Source organism: Schistocerca nitens, chromosome 8 (genome assembly GCF_023898315.1).
Source record: "Schistocerca nitens isolate TAMUIC-IGC-003100 chromosome 8, iqSchNite1.1, whole genome shotgun sequence".
NCBI lineage: Eukaryota > Metazoa > Arthropoda > Insecta > Orthoptera > Acrididae > Schistocerca > Schistocerca nitens.
Window position 1 is genome coordinate 500,214,510 of NC_064621.1, and position 16,568 is coordinate 500,231,077.

Here is a 16,568-nt window from a genome sequence, read left to right on the forward strand (position 1 = left end):
ACCAGGCAACGCCTGTCAACTGCTGTTTGTGTATGAGAAATCGGTTGGAAACTTTCCTCATGTCAGCACGTTGCAGATATCCCCACCGGCGCCAACCTTGTGTGAATGCTCTGAAAAGATAATCATTTGCATATCACAGCATCTTCTTCCTGTCGGTTAAATTTCGCGTCTGTAGCACGTCATCTTCGTGGTGTAGCAATTTTAATGGCCAGTAGTGTATATCGGTCGGAGGCAGATCGTGACTTCTATACACGTCGCTTTGCATGAACATTCAGTTATGGTTCAGAAGAGAATGGCAGCTGTGTTGCAAACGCAGAAGCATTTGCATTTGATGTTAACCAAACATCGAGAGCGCAGATTTCATTGCAAGATGTTTGACGCACCGTGCATGCTCACTCTCTTTCAGCATTTTGTCTGACTTGTGGCGAGGACATTCCTCGGAACTTCCACCTGGGTTTCTGGCCGTGGTGACGAGATTCACGTGTCGAGGCAGAGCTGTCCTACCCCCTCGGGAGGAGATAGCGCTGCACCTCGTCGCGCCGCGCTCTTTCGCTCCCAATCTCGGTAAGTGGACGCTCTCCTCCCGCTCAGCGGCGGAGGCTTACTGTGCACTTGCCTTGCGAGCCCCCCTCCCCCCGACCCACTCTGTCCACCACTCCTACAGTAGGGCGCAGCGCGCGCTCTCTCGGATAGGACTCTTGCCTCCTGTCCGTGACGTGAGCATCGCAGCGAGCCCATTCAGAGAGAGGCGCATTCTTGAGGTCCAGCCACTACCGTCGTCGCAGCATTGTGCGGCCGGTGTTCAGCACCAGAGGAACTCAGCGAATCTTTCGGTCGTCTTTGTTACACGTGGTCCAACGAGCACACGCAGACAATTGAACCGAAGTAAATTGTAAGTGTAACAAACTAATCTTCGACAGAGGTTAGTGGGAGCAGATGTTACCTAGCAATTTCACGACGATGTGTCGTTTATATTCCTGTCTGCTGAGAGGAGCGTGGGTGTGTTCATATCATTATTATTTCTCTTTCCCTTCCGTGCTGTCTTTATTACTTTATTTATTAACTAGATGTTCCCGCACACGCGTTACGGTGCCACAGGTTCGTTAAATGGAAAAGAAAGAAAACGTAAAGCACACGTTGTTAACATCTAATGAACTTAAATGTGCATTTTAATCTTCTTCTCTCCCCTTCTTTCTATCCATATCCTCCTCACTTCTCTTTGTACATTTCATCCTCATCCACTTATTCCACCCTTTCTATGCCCATCATCTTCTCTCTCTCTCTGCCGGCCGCGGTGGCCGTGCGGTTCTAAGCGCTGCAGTCCGGAACCGCGGGACTGCTACGGTCGCAGGTTCGAATCCTACCTCGTGCATGGATGTGTGTGATGTCCTTAGGTTAGTTAGGTTTAAGTAGTTCTACGTTCTAGGGGACTGATGACCTAAGATGTTAAGTCCCATAGTGCTCAGAGCCTTTTGAACCATTTTTTCTCTCTCTCTCCTTCTTCCGCCCCCTCTCTCTGTCGATCTTGTTCTTCCGCTTTCTGTCTCTATTTCCTTCCACCTCTATGCCCACCTCGTCTTCGATCCTCTCACTGAACTCGAACCTTGTTTAGACCCTGTACTAGTTTTCTAATCATAAGACAATAAGCCATAAATACAACTTCAGTGTTTGCTAACATAACATATAACCTATGTTCGTTCGTCCGAATGTAAGCTGAGTAATGCGTAAAAATTTAAAGTAAATCGGTTGAGAATTTTTTGAGATTTTTGTAATAAGCTTTCCCCTTTATGTATATTACATATTTATGTATACATATATAAATACACACATCAAAAAAAGTTTTGCATAACCTCGGTTCCGAGAGTTTCGGAACCTGTACAGGAAATTGGAATAGAAGTCAACATAAACATCATTTCTGCCCTTTTTATTGCTCATGGAAACCACACATTACATGTTGTACCACCATATAGCGAGACCTTTCAGGTGGTGGTCCTGATCGCTGTACACACCGGTACCTCTGATACCCAGTAGCACGTCCTCTTGTACTGATGCGTGCCTGTATTCGTCGTGGCATACTATCCACAAGTTCATCGAGGCACTGTTGGACCAGATTGTCTCACTTCTCAACGGCGATTCGGCGTAGATCCCCCAGAGTGGTTGGTGGGTCACGTCGTCCATAAAGAGCCCTCTTCAATCTATGCTGCCAGGCATGTTCGACAGGGTTCGTGTCTGGAGAACATGCTGACCACTCTAGTCGAGCGATGTCGTTATCCTGAAGGAAGCCATTCACAAGATGTGCACGATGGGGGCAGGAATTGTCGTCCATGAAGACGAATGCCTCGCCAATATGCTGCCGATATGGATCCACTGTCGGTCGAAGGATGGAATTCACGCATCGTACAGCCGTTACGGCGCCTTCCATGACCACTAGCGGCATTCGTGCCCCACGTAATGCCACCCCAAAACAGCAGGGAAACTCCACCTTGCTGCACTCGCTGGACAGTTTGTTTAAGGCGTTCGTCCTGAGCGGTCCATTCGGCATGTTGTTGGGCTCACCTGTAGCGCGCTGCATGGGGCAGTGGTTGCACAGATGGACCTCGCCATGGACGTCGGGAGTGAAGTTGCGCATCATTCTGCCTACTGCGCACAGTTTGAGCCGTAACACGACGTCCTGTGGCTACACGAAAAGTATTATTCGGACTAAGGTTGGTTTTTTTAAACTCCACCGTCTGAAAAAAAAAACAATGAGTAAGGGAGCGTTGTTGGGCTCACCTGTAGCGCGCTGCATGGGGCAGTGGTTGCACAGATGGACCTCGCCATGGACGTCGGGAGTGAAGTTGCGCATCATTCTGCCTACTGCGCACAGTTTGAGTCGTAACACGACGTCCTGTGGCTACACGAAAAGTATTATTCGGACTAAGGTTGGTTTTTTTAAACTCCACCGTCTGAAAAAGAAAACAATGAGTAAGGGAGCGTTGTTGGGCTCACCTGTAGCGCGCTGCATGGGGCAGTGGTTGCACAGATGGACCTCGCCATGGACGTCGGGAGTGAAGTTGCGCATCATTCTGCCTACTGCGCACAGTTTGAGTCGTAACACGACGTCCTGTGGCTACACGAAAAGTATTATTCGGACTAAGGTTGGTTTTTTTAAACTCCACCGTCTGAAAAAGAAAACAATGAGTAAGGGAGCGTTGACTATAACATAGCATCTCTCGATGAACGTAGGGAAGTACGGTTTTCCTAAACACTGTTTATCTGTATGAAACACGTGATGCAAGGTGACAATGAAGTGAAGAACATGTGAAAAGCAAAGTATATAATTACAACTAACAAAGATAACACGCCAGAGGTTTAGAACAGAACGGATAACATAAGTACAGAATATGTACCACTGATATTATGAGAAGAAGTATACAATAATAATACCTCGTCAAACAAATTCTTTCCACTGCTTACTATATGACAAACTGCAAGCCGTAAACGCAATCAAAACAAAATAATAAATGCCCCTGTTATTGGTTTTACCCTGAAATAGGAAACCAGCCACGAACATTCTATAATGTTTTACAGAAAATAAAACAATAAAACAAAAAAGAAATAAATTGCGATTTCCAAAAGGCAGCGTTTTCTAAATCTAAATTTTATTGCGTTAAGGTATTCTCTCCTCTGTTTTCTCAGTGATTAACATCTAGTTACGTTCTCTTTCTCCCTCCCTTTCTCTCTCTCTCTCTCTCTCTCTCTCTCTCTCTCTCTATCTATCTATCTCTATCTCCTTCTCTCAAAAACACACTCAGGAATTCTTCCGTGGAGTAGGAGTTGACAAGCAAAAACTTTCAGTTTATGTTTGAAATTGATTTTACTGTCTATTAAATAAAATCAGGGAGTAAAATTCCAGCCCGCTATTTTAAAGAAATCGTAACTTCGATTCAGTACATCATTTTACCTTTCCACTCGAAAAGAAAGTGTACAAATTGGTTGCGGAATCAGGCGATGCACTGACATTACCGCTAGATACTCATGTCGTCAGTAGACGCTCCGCTATATGCCCTGCACACTGTCCAGTCACATTAACGTGGCCTCGTGCCAAAAGCCTCGATAATCAGCTTTTGCAGACTGGACCGCTGTTAGACAAGCAGGATGAGAGTCAATGAGGTTCTGGAAGATACCGACAGCGATGTGGAGCCATGCCGACTCCAGTGCAATGGTTAGCTCCGCTAGGATTCTAAGTTGGGGACACATGGCGCATACAACCGATCGAGGTAGTCTCACACATTCTTGATTGGGTTTTAATCCGGGTAGTATGGTGGTCAATGGAGTACGATAAACTCATCCTCGTGCTCTTCGAATCACGCACCCGCACAGCGAGCTTTGTGGCATGTTGCATTGTACTGCTAGTAGATGCCATGGTGCAGAAGAAAAACAAATCCATTTAGGGGTGGACATGGTTCCCAATGTGTTGACCCATTGTGACTTGCAGAATGACGAGATCACACAGGGAATGCCACGAGAACATTCCCCGGATTATAACGCTCCCTCCTCGAGCCTGCCCCTTTCTGACGATTGTTGGAGATTTTTTTGCTTTTAGACGTTGCACCCCGTTCACACCAACGGCCGTCCGTTCGATGATGCATAAAACGTGATTCGTCTGAGAAGGTCACCTGTCTCCTCTCTGTGAACGTTCAGTTGCGGTACTGGCATTCAAATTCCAGCCTTCGTCGCCGATGAACAGCAGTCAGAGCGGTTGTACGAAACAGGCCCATACTCGGCAGTGTCGTCGAAGAGACACTGTTGGTAGCTCCTCGGATTAACCCGGCAGTCAGATGCTCGTCAGTTGCACGTCTATTCGCCCGTACATATCTCTGCAGCCGTAGTTCGCCCCAGTCATCTAAGGACCGTGGTGCACCACATTTGTCTGGGCGCCGGTTTTGGATCTCGCCACTTTGCCATGTACGGCATAGTTTAACCACATCGGCACGCGAACAGTCTACAAACTTACGGAAATTATTCCACCGTTGGCCCGAAATACAATGATCTTTCCCATTTTGGACATCAGACTAAATTGTTTCCGCGTCCCCCCCCCCCCCCTCACGAAATGCTTTGTGTACCCTCCACTGCTAGTGCTGCCATCTGCCGTCTCTGAATTGTTATTTTACGTTGACGTCGAACGCTGGAGGTCGTCACACTAACATGAGTGGACTGTCTAAAAGTACTGCTTCAAGCATCAAAGTAATTTCAAAATTTATTTGTGACTTAAATTACTTTTTTAAAGGAAGACTGATCAACTGCTCAATAAGCCGCAGTAATTCTGCAAGAAGTAATGGAGTGGGGAAGGATAACTGCTTTCATTTAATTACTGTCAGCATGTCGTTAAAGACAGAGAAAAAGGAATTCTCTCATTCTTCGTATTAGAACTAAAGCTTTGAAACTTCAGTCTTTTTTATCCCCTGACTTTCTCTAATGGATGTAATGGTGGCTGTTCATTCGATTAGAGATCTCACAAAAACAATTACTTATTTATGTAAATCTAGGAGATAAGATGTTATTTTTTGTCATGTTTAAATAGTTAACTACTAACATCTGGAATTAAAATAAAACTAATTACATTCCTACTGTCCACTAGAGAAACGCAAATAGTATCTACGCACAGTTTCGTGAAAGCTATCAAAACATTACTCTGCGTAACTATATTCATAGGCATTGATTATATAAAATCTGAATAACGTCTTTTACAACAACAAACAAATATTTAAACGTGTGAACTCACTTGCATAGACATCAGCACTCTTTGCCAGATACAGATTCACTCTCCGTATCATTTACATGATCAGACTAAGTACGGATCGAGACAAAAAATCTCTTTCAAATTATAACTCTCAATATTATTACAGGCAATGGATACTAACACCTTTAAACAAAAGCTAAAGTTCTGAGTCAACATTATTTTGATTTCCATGGCTTATCGTAAGCTCCTTACAGCACAATAGCTCCCATTTGGCGGTGAGGTGGTGTAAGTAATTCGACTGGTTTCTGTGGGCGTCATTCAGGGCAACGCACCTCTCTCTGCATTATGCAAAATAGAAGCAGAAGAAAATAAAAGATGTTAGTACCGTCTTAAGGGCTTATATAATTTTACACATTAACAGCAAAATCTACTACTACTACCACAACTACATAAATAAAAATGTAAATGTTGGCTTGTACAAAATCAAAAATCTTCGAAAGTTCTTCACAGATTGCTTTGAAATTTTAACACAACGTTGCATGTTGCATCCGAATACGCGTGTGTTTTTATATACCTGATGGAGTGATATCCTGATATTCAAACTCCACTCGTGAAATGGTCGTACGGAAAAATCCCCCAGTTTATTGATACCTCGGAGATGCTTTGTCCCAATGCTAGAGCGCCGACTATAGCACCACGTTCAAACTCACTTAAATCGTGATAACCTGCCACTGTAGGAACAATATCCGATCTAACAACTTACGGGACTCGGTAAGATTGTCTGCCGCGAGTAATGAGTGTCTTATGTAGGCGTTGCCGACCGCAGAGCCGTCTTCTGCCTGTTTACATATCTCTGTAGTTGAATACGCATTCCTATACCAGTTCCTTTGGCGCTTCAGTGTATATATATATATATATATATATATATATATATATATATATATATATATATATATATATATATATATATATAACGTTACCGCTGGATATATTTCGTAAACCACATCAAATACTGACGAACCGATTCCACAGACCGAACGTGAGGAGAGGGGCTAGTGTATTTGTTTAATACAAACTATACAAAAATGCACGGAAGTATGTTTTTTAATACAAACCTACGTTTTTTTAAATGGAACCACGTTAGTTTTGTTAGCACATCTGAACATATAAACAAATACGTAATCAGTGCCGTTTGTTGCACTGTAAAATGTTAATTACATCCGGAGATATTGTAACTTGAAGTTGACGCTTGAAAGCTCCGACGTTCAATTGCGTGTTGTAACAAACACGGGCCCCGGTCGGCGAGCAGCATCTGCAGGGACATGTTTACGATGACGACCGTGTTTACGAGTGTGGCTGTAGTGCACTGTTGTGGTTTGGTCTAGCTGTCGCAGTGTCCGCATGTAGCGCTTGCTGCTATTGTTATTCTGCATTCGTCTCCGCACGCAGACCAACTGTAGTACACCGTGTTACCAGACGTCTGTGATAGTGTAGTGTTGTAGGAGCTGTGACCATGGTGTATTCGAACTCTGAAAAAGCGGAGATGATACTCATCTATGGCGAGTGTCGACGAAATGCACCTGAAGCCTGCAGGGAGTATGCAGAACGGTACCCGGACAGAGAGCACCCAACGTGCCGCACATTGCAAAACATCTACCGCCAACTGTATGCAACAGGTATGGTCGTAGCACGCAAACAGGCCCGTCACAGGAGAAGCGATACACACGATCGAACAGCGGAGGAGTGGTACTCAAGCGTCAACTTTAGATTACAATATCTCCGAATGTAATTACCATTTTACAATGCAACAAACGGCACTGATTACGTATTTGTTTATATGTTCAGATGTGCTAACAAAACTAACGTGGTTCCATTTAAAAAAACGTAGGTTTGTGTTAAAAACATACTTCCGTGCATTTTTTTATGGTTTGTATTAACCAATTACACTAGCCCCTCTCCTCACGTTCGGTCTGTGGAATCGATTCGTCAGTATTTGATGTGGTTTTCGAAATATATCCAGCGGTAATGTTAGGTGACTCACCATATATATATATATATATATATATATATATATATATATATATATATATATATACAATAAAAATAAGCGTGTATTCGAATTCAATCTTGCGTCAAAATTTCAAAGGAATCGGTTGATAACGTATGCACACTAACGACCTTACACAAACTAAAATTCACAGCTATATAAATAAAAATGTAAACATACATGTGTTCATAATTTTAAACCTTCAGAAGTGTCCATTGATTGCTCTGAAATTTAGACACAAAGCTGCATTCGAATATGCGCGCTTTTTTATATACCTACTACAGCGTCATGTATAATATACAAATATATAGTTAATAATTATAGGGGAAGTTTGTACAAAAACATAAATGGTCCTTTGCTCAAAATATTGAATCAGTGAAAGTTCTTCAGCGATTGCTTTTAAAGCATGACATAACGTTGCATTCAAATACGGGTTTGTTTTTATATTCCTATTCTTCAAATATATACAAACATAAAAAAACTTTTGCATCACCTCGGTTCGCAGAACCCTGAAGAAAGATGTTGACTGTGGATGCTGTATCACAGGCACATTCCCTTTGACTGTTCAGAGATATCACAAAACCCGTCCAAAGATGTAAACAACCATGCATGAGCAGCGCCTATTAGTGGGAGGGGGTCCGACAGCCGATCAGTTCCAGACATACCACCAAGAAGGATGTACATGGCTCATGTTGTCTGTCGTTCAACCATGACTAGACGGTCCATACCGCGGTTTATTGGCGTACGCATTGTTACTTTGTGCCAGGAAGAGCTCTCAACAAGGGAAGCGTCCAGGCGTCTCAGAGTGAACCAAAGCGATGCTGTTCGGACATGAAGGAGATACAGAAAGACAGGAACTGTCGATGACATGTATGAAAGAACAGATACCATCTTCATATAGTTAAGGCTAAACGGCCATTGAACTTCTTCTGTGCTGGATGCACATGCATTGGCCGAACTCTTACGGGACTCGGTAAGATTATCTGCCGCAAGTAATGAGTGTAATGGGGAGGGGCACTACGAATGTAGTGTGTGGACATTAAGTTGGGAATGTGGGTCTCATGGGGAGAGTACAAGGGATAAATCCCTGCAGTGGCACAATCCTCTGTGCCCTCGGTGGCTCAGATGGATAGAGCGTCTGTCATGTAAGCAGGAGATTCCGGGTTCGAGTCTCAGTCGGAGCACACATTTTCAACTGACCTCGTTGATGTATATCAACGCCTGTCGACAGCTTAGGGTCTTGATTTAATTATCATTTCATTCTAACAGAGCTGCATGGTCACCGATGATATCTGTCTTTTGGACATGTGTGAAAGAATAGATACCATCTTCATACAGTAAGGAGAGGTGGGCTACCGAGTGATTCAGCAACTGTCACCATAGGTAAGCTGGACAGGAACAAAATGAATGTGAATAATTTAACACAGCAAACAGAAGATTCAAAAATGCCTCTGAGCACTATTGGACTTAACAGCGATAGTCATCAGTCCCCTAGAACTTAGAACTACTTAAACCTAACTAACCCAAGGACAGCATACAACACCCAGTCATCACGAGGCAGAGAAAATCCCTGACTCCGCCGGGAATCGAACCCGGGAACCCGGGCGTGGGAAGCGAGAACGCTACCGCACGACCACGAGCTGCGGACAACAGAAGATTTACTTAGCTTGTATTTCTCCAAGTTTACGAAGACTCATTACAAATATTGCAGCAAGAAATAAAGTCCAGCTTTCAATTTTAACAAGGAAGAAGCTCTCTGTACTAAAGCATGAACAAAGGTGTCGTAGCTGCAACTAGACAGTGTCTGCACAGCAAAGTGGCACCGAGCGCGAGTGGGGCAGCAGCAGAGGGCACTCGCAGTACTGAGCCACTGGAGGTGTGCCTCAGTTGGTGTGCGCCATTGGATCCGCCGGATCCTGCAAGACCGCTATCGGCGTCTGGTGAAAATTTATAATTTCATTGCCAGCTTTAATACACCGGTAAGTTGGTACAGATATGTGATACCATAGTACATGGCAGAGTGTAAAACTGCTTCTTAATCACTTCCCTGTTCCACTAGTGGGAGAAACGAGTGCCTTTATGCTTCATTATGAGCCCCCTCCTCTCTTGTCTTGTGTTAGTCGTTCTTAATGCGCACTGTACATTGGTGGTAGCAGATTCGTTCTACAGTCTGTCGAAAATTTCGGTTGTGTAAACATTAAGGGGGGACATTCATGAAATTAACCGAAAATGTGAATTTATATTTATTTTTCATTTAATAATAGAACTCACGAACAAAACATTCACAAAGTTTCAATAATGAAATTGCATTAAAAATGCCTGAAAGCTAATGACAGGTGCGACGCAGCCTTGCTGCCACACCCATTTTTTGAAGCAAAACTTCAATACTAACTCGGTAAACAGTGATTCCATGGTTTACTTTCAAGCAAACTTGCCCAATTAAATGTGTGAAGCGCCAACCTTTTGAAGCAACACTTCAATAGTAGCTCGGGGAACAATGATTCTGGTTTGGTCCTATAGTCCTTACCACAAATTTCCAACAATGATTTTGTAGATTACTTTCAAGCAAATTTGTATGGGATGCATCTAGAAGGCTGTGATTTTGGTTTTATATATCTGTGACTCTGTTCCATACCATAGAAACAAATCCCAGAATCCAAATGGGTCTATAAATATGGAAACTGTGCCCTAAAACCACATTTTGATTTGCTACAGTTGTCAGAATTGCATATTGTGATGCAGTTTTTATATTTAAAGATGGGAATGCAGAGAGGATGAAAGGTATCAGAGAGAACTTGCTTTCAGATAGGGAATTTTGTTGAAGACATCTTGAGAAAAATAGATTTACAGCGACTCTCTGCAAGAAAAAAGTCAGTTGCAGACCTGATAAAGCAAGAAGTCAAAAGACAAGAAACCAGAAGAGAAGCTTGAAGGGAAAGAGAACCCTCAGTACAAATCTGATGCCTTCTGAAGAGGTGATATTTAAAAAAGGGTAACATTTGAAAACAAAATCATTTCATTATATATTTATTTTTTTATTTAAATCATTACATTGGTTTAATTAAATTAAATTTAAAAAAAAATATGAAATGTGAATTGATTTAGCAAAATGTACGGGGGGGGGGGGGGGGAGGGGGGGGGTTGTAAATGTTACTTTTTAAATTGTTTTTTTTTATTTGCTCTTTCTTTCAGTCAGTACGAACTTTGTTGTAGAACCCCTTATTTACGTGTGGTAATAAAATTTCATTTAGATAGAATTAAGTACATTTAAAATTACGTGAACTTAGTCAACCCTCTCATGCTGATAAATTCATATTAACTGATTAAGAATATTTAGTTGAGAATTAAATCTTTTACATAATTCGGCCTTGGCGCACATTTTCTAAATGCAGTGGGTTTTTTTTAAATATTTACTGAATTCTTTCCCGGCGTTAGCTATGGAACACAAGACTGTCTCTATTAGCAAAAAATGGTTAAATATTGCCAAGCCGACCTGAACGTTTAACTATCATTGATAAAACACACTTCACTATACATTTAAGTTATTTGAAAGAACCAACAAATTGTTAAATTTCAACGTTAACTATCCGCCTATGAATGCACAAATGTGAAACTAGTAATAAATTCCGTCAGTCTCAGGATCGCTGTAAAAGAAAAACATTTTCTTAATTCACTGCTAATTTTTATCTGCTCCCGATTTACGGGTTTGGTTAATTTCTCTTAGCGGAACAATTTTTTAAATGTGCCGCCGCTGCAAATCGTTCGGTCGCGGCATAGCCCAACAATACCGCTAAAAAATGCTGAAAATTCTTTAAAGAAATATTATAGATGACATGGGCAAGCTAATTTATTTTAGTAATACACACTTTTGATAAATTATAATGTATTTAGACCACAACAATAATTCAACTTACATTAGTTTGTAATTTCTCCTCTACTGGCGGCTAAATCTAGATACAGACAGATGAAGTCTACTCATTCACAAAATGCTACGTCACGGGTTCCTCTCTCTCTCAGCTCTCGAGGAAGACGACAAAGAATGCACACTATGTATTCCTATTTATATCACTATCAACCGTTAATGTCTCTTTGCAATCTGCGGCTGTGTTTTACATTTTTGTCATCGCAGATATTGACACATTTCGTAATTACATTATGAGTATAGAAATATTACAATCATAAATACATCGAGAATATTACTACAGAAAATATTACAATAATAACGAATGTCCTTTACACAAAATTAAATAATATTTTTTGTTAAATAATTACAGTATATACAATTTGCTTCATAGCGGCGTACATAGTACAATTAAATTTTAGTTTATTAATAGTGTGTGTGTTGCCAGGGAACGTTACATCGCCCCCTGCAGCATTTGGCAAAGAGTTTCTATGCTTTGACACAATGGTGCCAGTAACGTTCTTTACAATTCTGTATTTTTTTATGGAATGGCTCTTTTAATTAGTCCCAGGGTTACATATGTTCATGGCTCCCCCATTTGGGCGAAGGCAGACAGGAAACCTGGGCAAAACTGTGCCGGAGCCCAGCCATCCCAGTTGGTTCATGATTAATCTTGTCTCTTTAACAGTCATTCTTTTGAATTGATTTAGCAGTTTGTCATCTACAGTTACATAATATCACAGTCACATACAGCTCAACGAAAGTTTGTTGTGTGTGATTAACAACTCGTAATTAAAAAAAATGGTTCAAATGGCTCTGAGCACTATGGGACTCAACTGCTGTGGTCATAAGTCCCCTAGAACTTAGAACTACTTAAACCTAACTAACCTAAGGACATCACACACATCCATGCCCGAGGCAGGATTCGAACCTGCGACCGTAGCGGTCGCACGGTTCCGGACTGCGCGCCTAGAACCGCGAGACCACCGCGGCCGTCTCCGTAATTATTTTTGCGATATACTGCAAGGTCACTTGTCCTAGGATATATCACTTAGTTTTTTGAAATCTGAAGTGTTGGCAGAAGAGCCAACACCGTGTTGCTAGAGGAGGCCGAAATGCACGCGTTTAATTACACGCAGACTGGCGTGAGGTCTGGAACAGGACAATGTCTTGAGAATTGCAAATAAAGTACGTAGATGATGTAATACTTAACTTTAATCCATAATTGTAGAACATCGCTCTTGATGATACATGCTTCACAATAATAAATATCAATTGAATACGGCGCCTTGCTAGGTCGTAGCAAATGACGTAGCTGAAGGCTATGCTAACTATCGTCTCGGCAAATGAGAGCGTAATTTGTCAGTGAACCACTGCTATGAACGTCGGCTGTACAACTGGGGCGAGTGCTAAAAGTCTCTCTAGACCTGCCGTGTGGTGGCGCTCGGTCTGCGATCACTGACAGTGGGGACACGCGGGTCCGACGTATACTAGCGGACCGCGGCCGATTTAAAGGCTACCACCTAGCAAGTGTGGTGTCTGGCGGTGACACCACAAAATAATTTAGCACAACGTCACTTTTCATAATGTTCCCACTACCTACGTGTTACAAATCTTGTTAGTGTTCATTTTCTCTTGTCAATTTACGGGTATACATAATAAATGTTCAATGTTTATCAAAAATCGAGTTCATTGACATGTTATGCAGTTTGTGTAAATATTTTGGAATATGTCAATAATGCTGTAGTTGGTGAGCGGTGCGGAGTGATTGTTGAGCGGCGCTCGGCGCGGCGCGTCGGCTCCGTGTAGGTCACCGCCCCCGGTGTTGACAGCTACGGCGCGGAGAGGCGTGTGGCTGTCTGGTCTGCTACGGGCTGCTGCGGCCGCTGCATGGCTGAGGTAGCCGGATGCGCGTTGTATATCAGCTCGCCCGTGAGACATCTTCATGCCATGCTCCAGCAAACATGTAACCCTTATGGGCACTTTTCCTGCTGTGGGAAAGAACGCACACAGTTATTGGCAGTTATTATTCAGTAGGCCTTCACTAGTCTGGTTTGCACAATGTTTCGTTGTCACAGTAACACGTTTTATGGGCACGCAATATTTTTTCACCATGTCATGACTTGTCATTAGTCACACGCAAGTTTTCACCTTAGGACAAAATGTATCTCTGTAGTCAATGCGCTTTTCTGGTGTCCCTTGGCACACAAAGAGTTATAGTTTGACACTAACTTGGTCCACCGTCTGTTATCGGCTCATTGTTCGTGTCGTGCTAGTTCCTTGTCCACTTGCATACACGGCGATGATACAGTTTCTTATTGCTTGTTCAAAACAACCTCGTGACGTATTGCTGCAGGTTTAACAGTCACTGTCTGTCTCTGCCACACAATACTACACTTTTGTTTTAAGTTTTTTCAGTTACAATGTCCGTTGTGCAATTTTTTGTAACAGCACATTCGTAACTTCTTATTTCGCTCTTTACCAAGTTGTGTGATAATTGCGTACATGGTAACAAATATTAAAATTTCGTATTAGTTTGCCCAAAAATCATCTATATTTATGTTCGAGTAGATTTTATTTGTGCATTCCAGCCGGATTCAGGCATATTGTTCAATAACTCCTTTGAAATCATGTCTCACTTTACTTGCAAGTGCCTACGTAACTACAGTGTAGTCTCTGTAGGCTAAAATTGACTTGGACTGTATCAGGCTAGCTCTTTTAACTGATTGGATCTGCACATGCTTCAATTGAAGCTTCTTTGTGCGTAATTTTGCGTTACTTAAATTTGCAATAAGTTTGCCTCCCATGGTGCCCTCAGGTCACTACTGGGTGCATTATTCTCTTTGATAACACTGGTTTGAAAATAAAGTTCTCAGGGTCTCACATTATTGATATTATTCTGGGTTCGAATCTGTCAATCTGACAGCTACACACACACACACACACACACACACACACACACACACACACACACATATATATATATATATATATATATATATATATATATATATATATATATATATATATATATATATATATATAATAGGAAAGATTGTACCAAGAAATATTTCAAGTTTGACACACATATAGAATATTATGTAGTACACAAACTAATCACTACTAAAATGTTCCTCCTGACTGATCTCTGTCACAATTTAACACTATAAATAATTGAATAATCAGGTTATCTGTCCAGACATTTAGAGCATGTTTAAGCTAACACTAATTAAAAAAAGACAGAATACAAATATTCATAAACAAAAGAGAAAGTCAATCATATTCTTATAACTAAATACTTTTACACTAGTACACTATCTTTACAGATCACACACCATCAATGTTGATTCATTTTCAAAAGAATGGTGTCCCTTTTTTACACATAACACATAGGACTATTAGTCATTTACTGTAGGAATATTTTCACATTCTTACGCGGATACAGTCCCCGTACTCTCCCTGATTGGGGATCTACTAAGAGATAGCTACACTCATGTGGCACACTTACTATTCTAAAAGGTCCGTTGTACACCAATTGCCACTTGCTATTCTGTTTCAAGGATGCCGAGGACTTAGGATGATTGCGTAAGAGCACCATGTCCCCAACACTAAGTTTTTGATTATTCGTCACATGTCGATTATATTTTTCTTTCCTTTTCTGAGCGCACCTGGTAAGGTTGCACCCTGCTTTCCTTATCCTCTCTTCCTTAGGCTCAGGAATGACGGGGACCTTAGGCAATGGTGTCAGCCACTCACTCAGTACTTTATTATTATTCATTATAATCTCGTTTGGTGGATACCCCGTAGAGGCATGCGGGGTTGCGTTGTGAACTTCCAAAAATTTAGGTATCAGATCTGGCCATCTTGTGTGCTTACATGCAATGTATAACCTGAAAAATTTATTCAACTCTCCAAATGTTCTTTCTGCTAAACGCCGGCCGCGGTGGTCTAGCGGTTCTAGGCGCGCAGTCCGGAACCGCGTGACTGCTACGGTCGCAGGTTCGAATCCTGCCTCGGGCATGGATGTGTGTGATGTCCTTAGGTTAGTTAGGTTTAAGTAGTTCTAAGTTCTAGGGGACTGATGACCACAGTAGTTAAGTCCCATAGTGCTCAGAGCCATTTGAACCATTTTTTCTGCTAAACTTGCTTGTGGGTGAAAACGGGATATTAGTATGTGCTTTATACCTTGTTCATGTAAATAGTTCTTCCAGGTATGACCTGTAAAATAGGAAGCATTATCCGATATTATCGCTTCAGGCTTACCCACCTGTGTAAAATATTCTTTCCCTAACCATTTAACTATTCCATGAGCGGTGGCTGATTTAAGGCAGTATATTTTTAAGTATTTAGAGAAAAGGTCATATACCGCTAAAATGTACTTTAATCCACCCCTGGCTCGAGGGTAGGGTCCTGCTATGTCTATAGATACTAACTGAAGTGGCCGCTGAGGCACTATAGGATGCAGTTCAAACCTTGTGGACTTATTTTGAAACTTAGCTTTTTGACACAGAGGACAAGTCCTGATAATGGTGCGAGTCTGCTGGCTTATTCCCTTAAAGTAACAGTATCTGGATAAAATCCTTATTGTTTTGCCTATCCCAGCGTGACCCCATGCTAAATGCGTGTGCCACACTACAACTGGGATAGCCTGTTGCGGTATACACACGACTCCATGGTCATTTGACACACCTGTTTTATAATACAGAATATTATCTACTATTTTGAAGTTCTGAACACTTTTAAGATTGGTTCCTTCTTTAATTTTGCTAATGACATCTCGCCAAATCGGATCAGTTTCCAGCAATGTAGACATATTCTTACAGATATGTAAAAAGTCCCTCCTATGTACCTTATCTTGTACTAAGAGTATTCGGTATTCCTCCGATTGTTCCAAAATC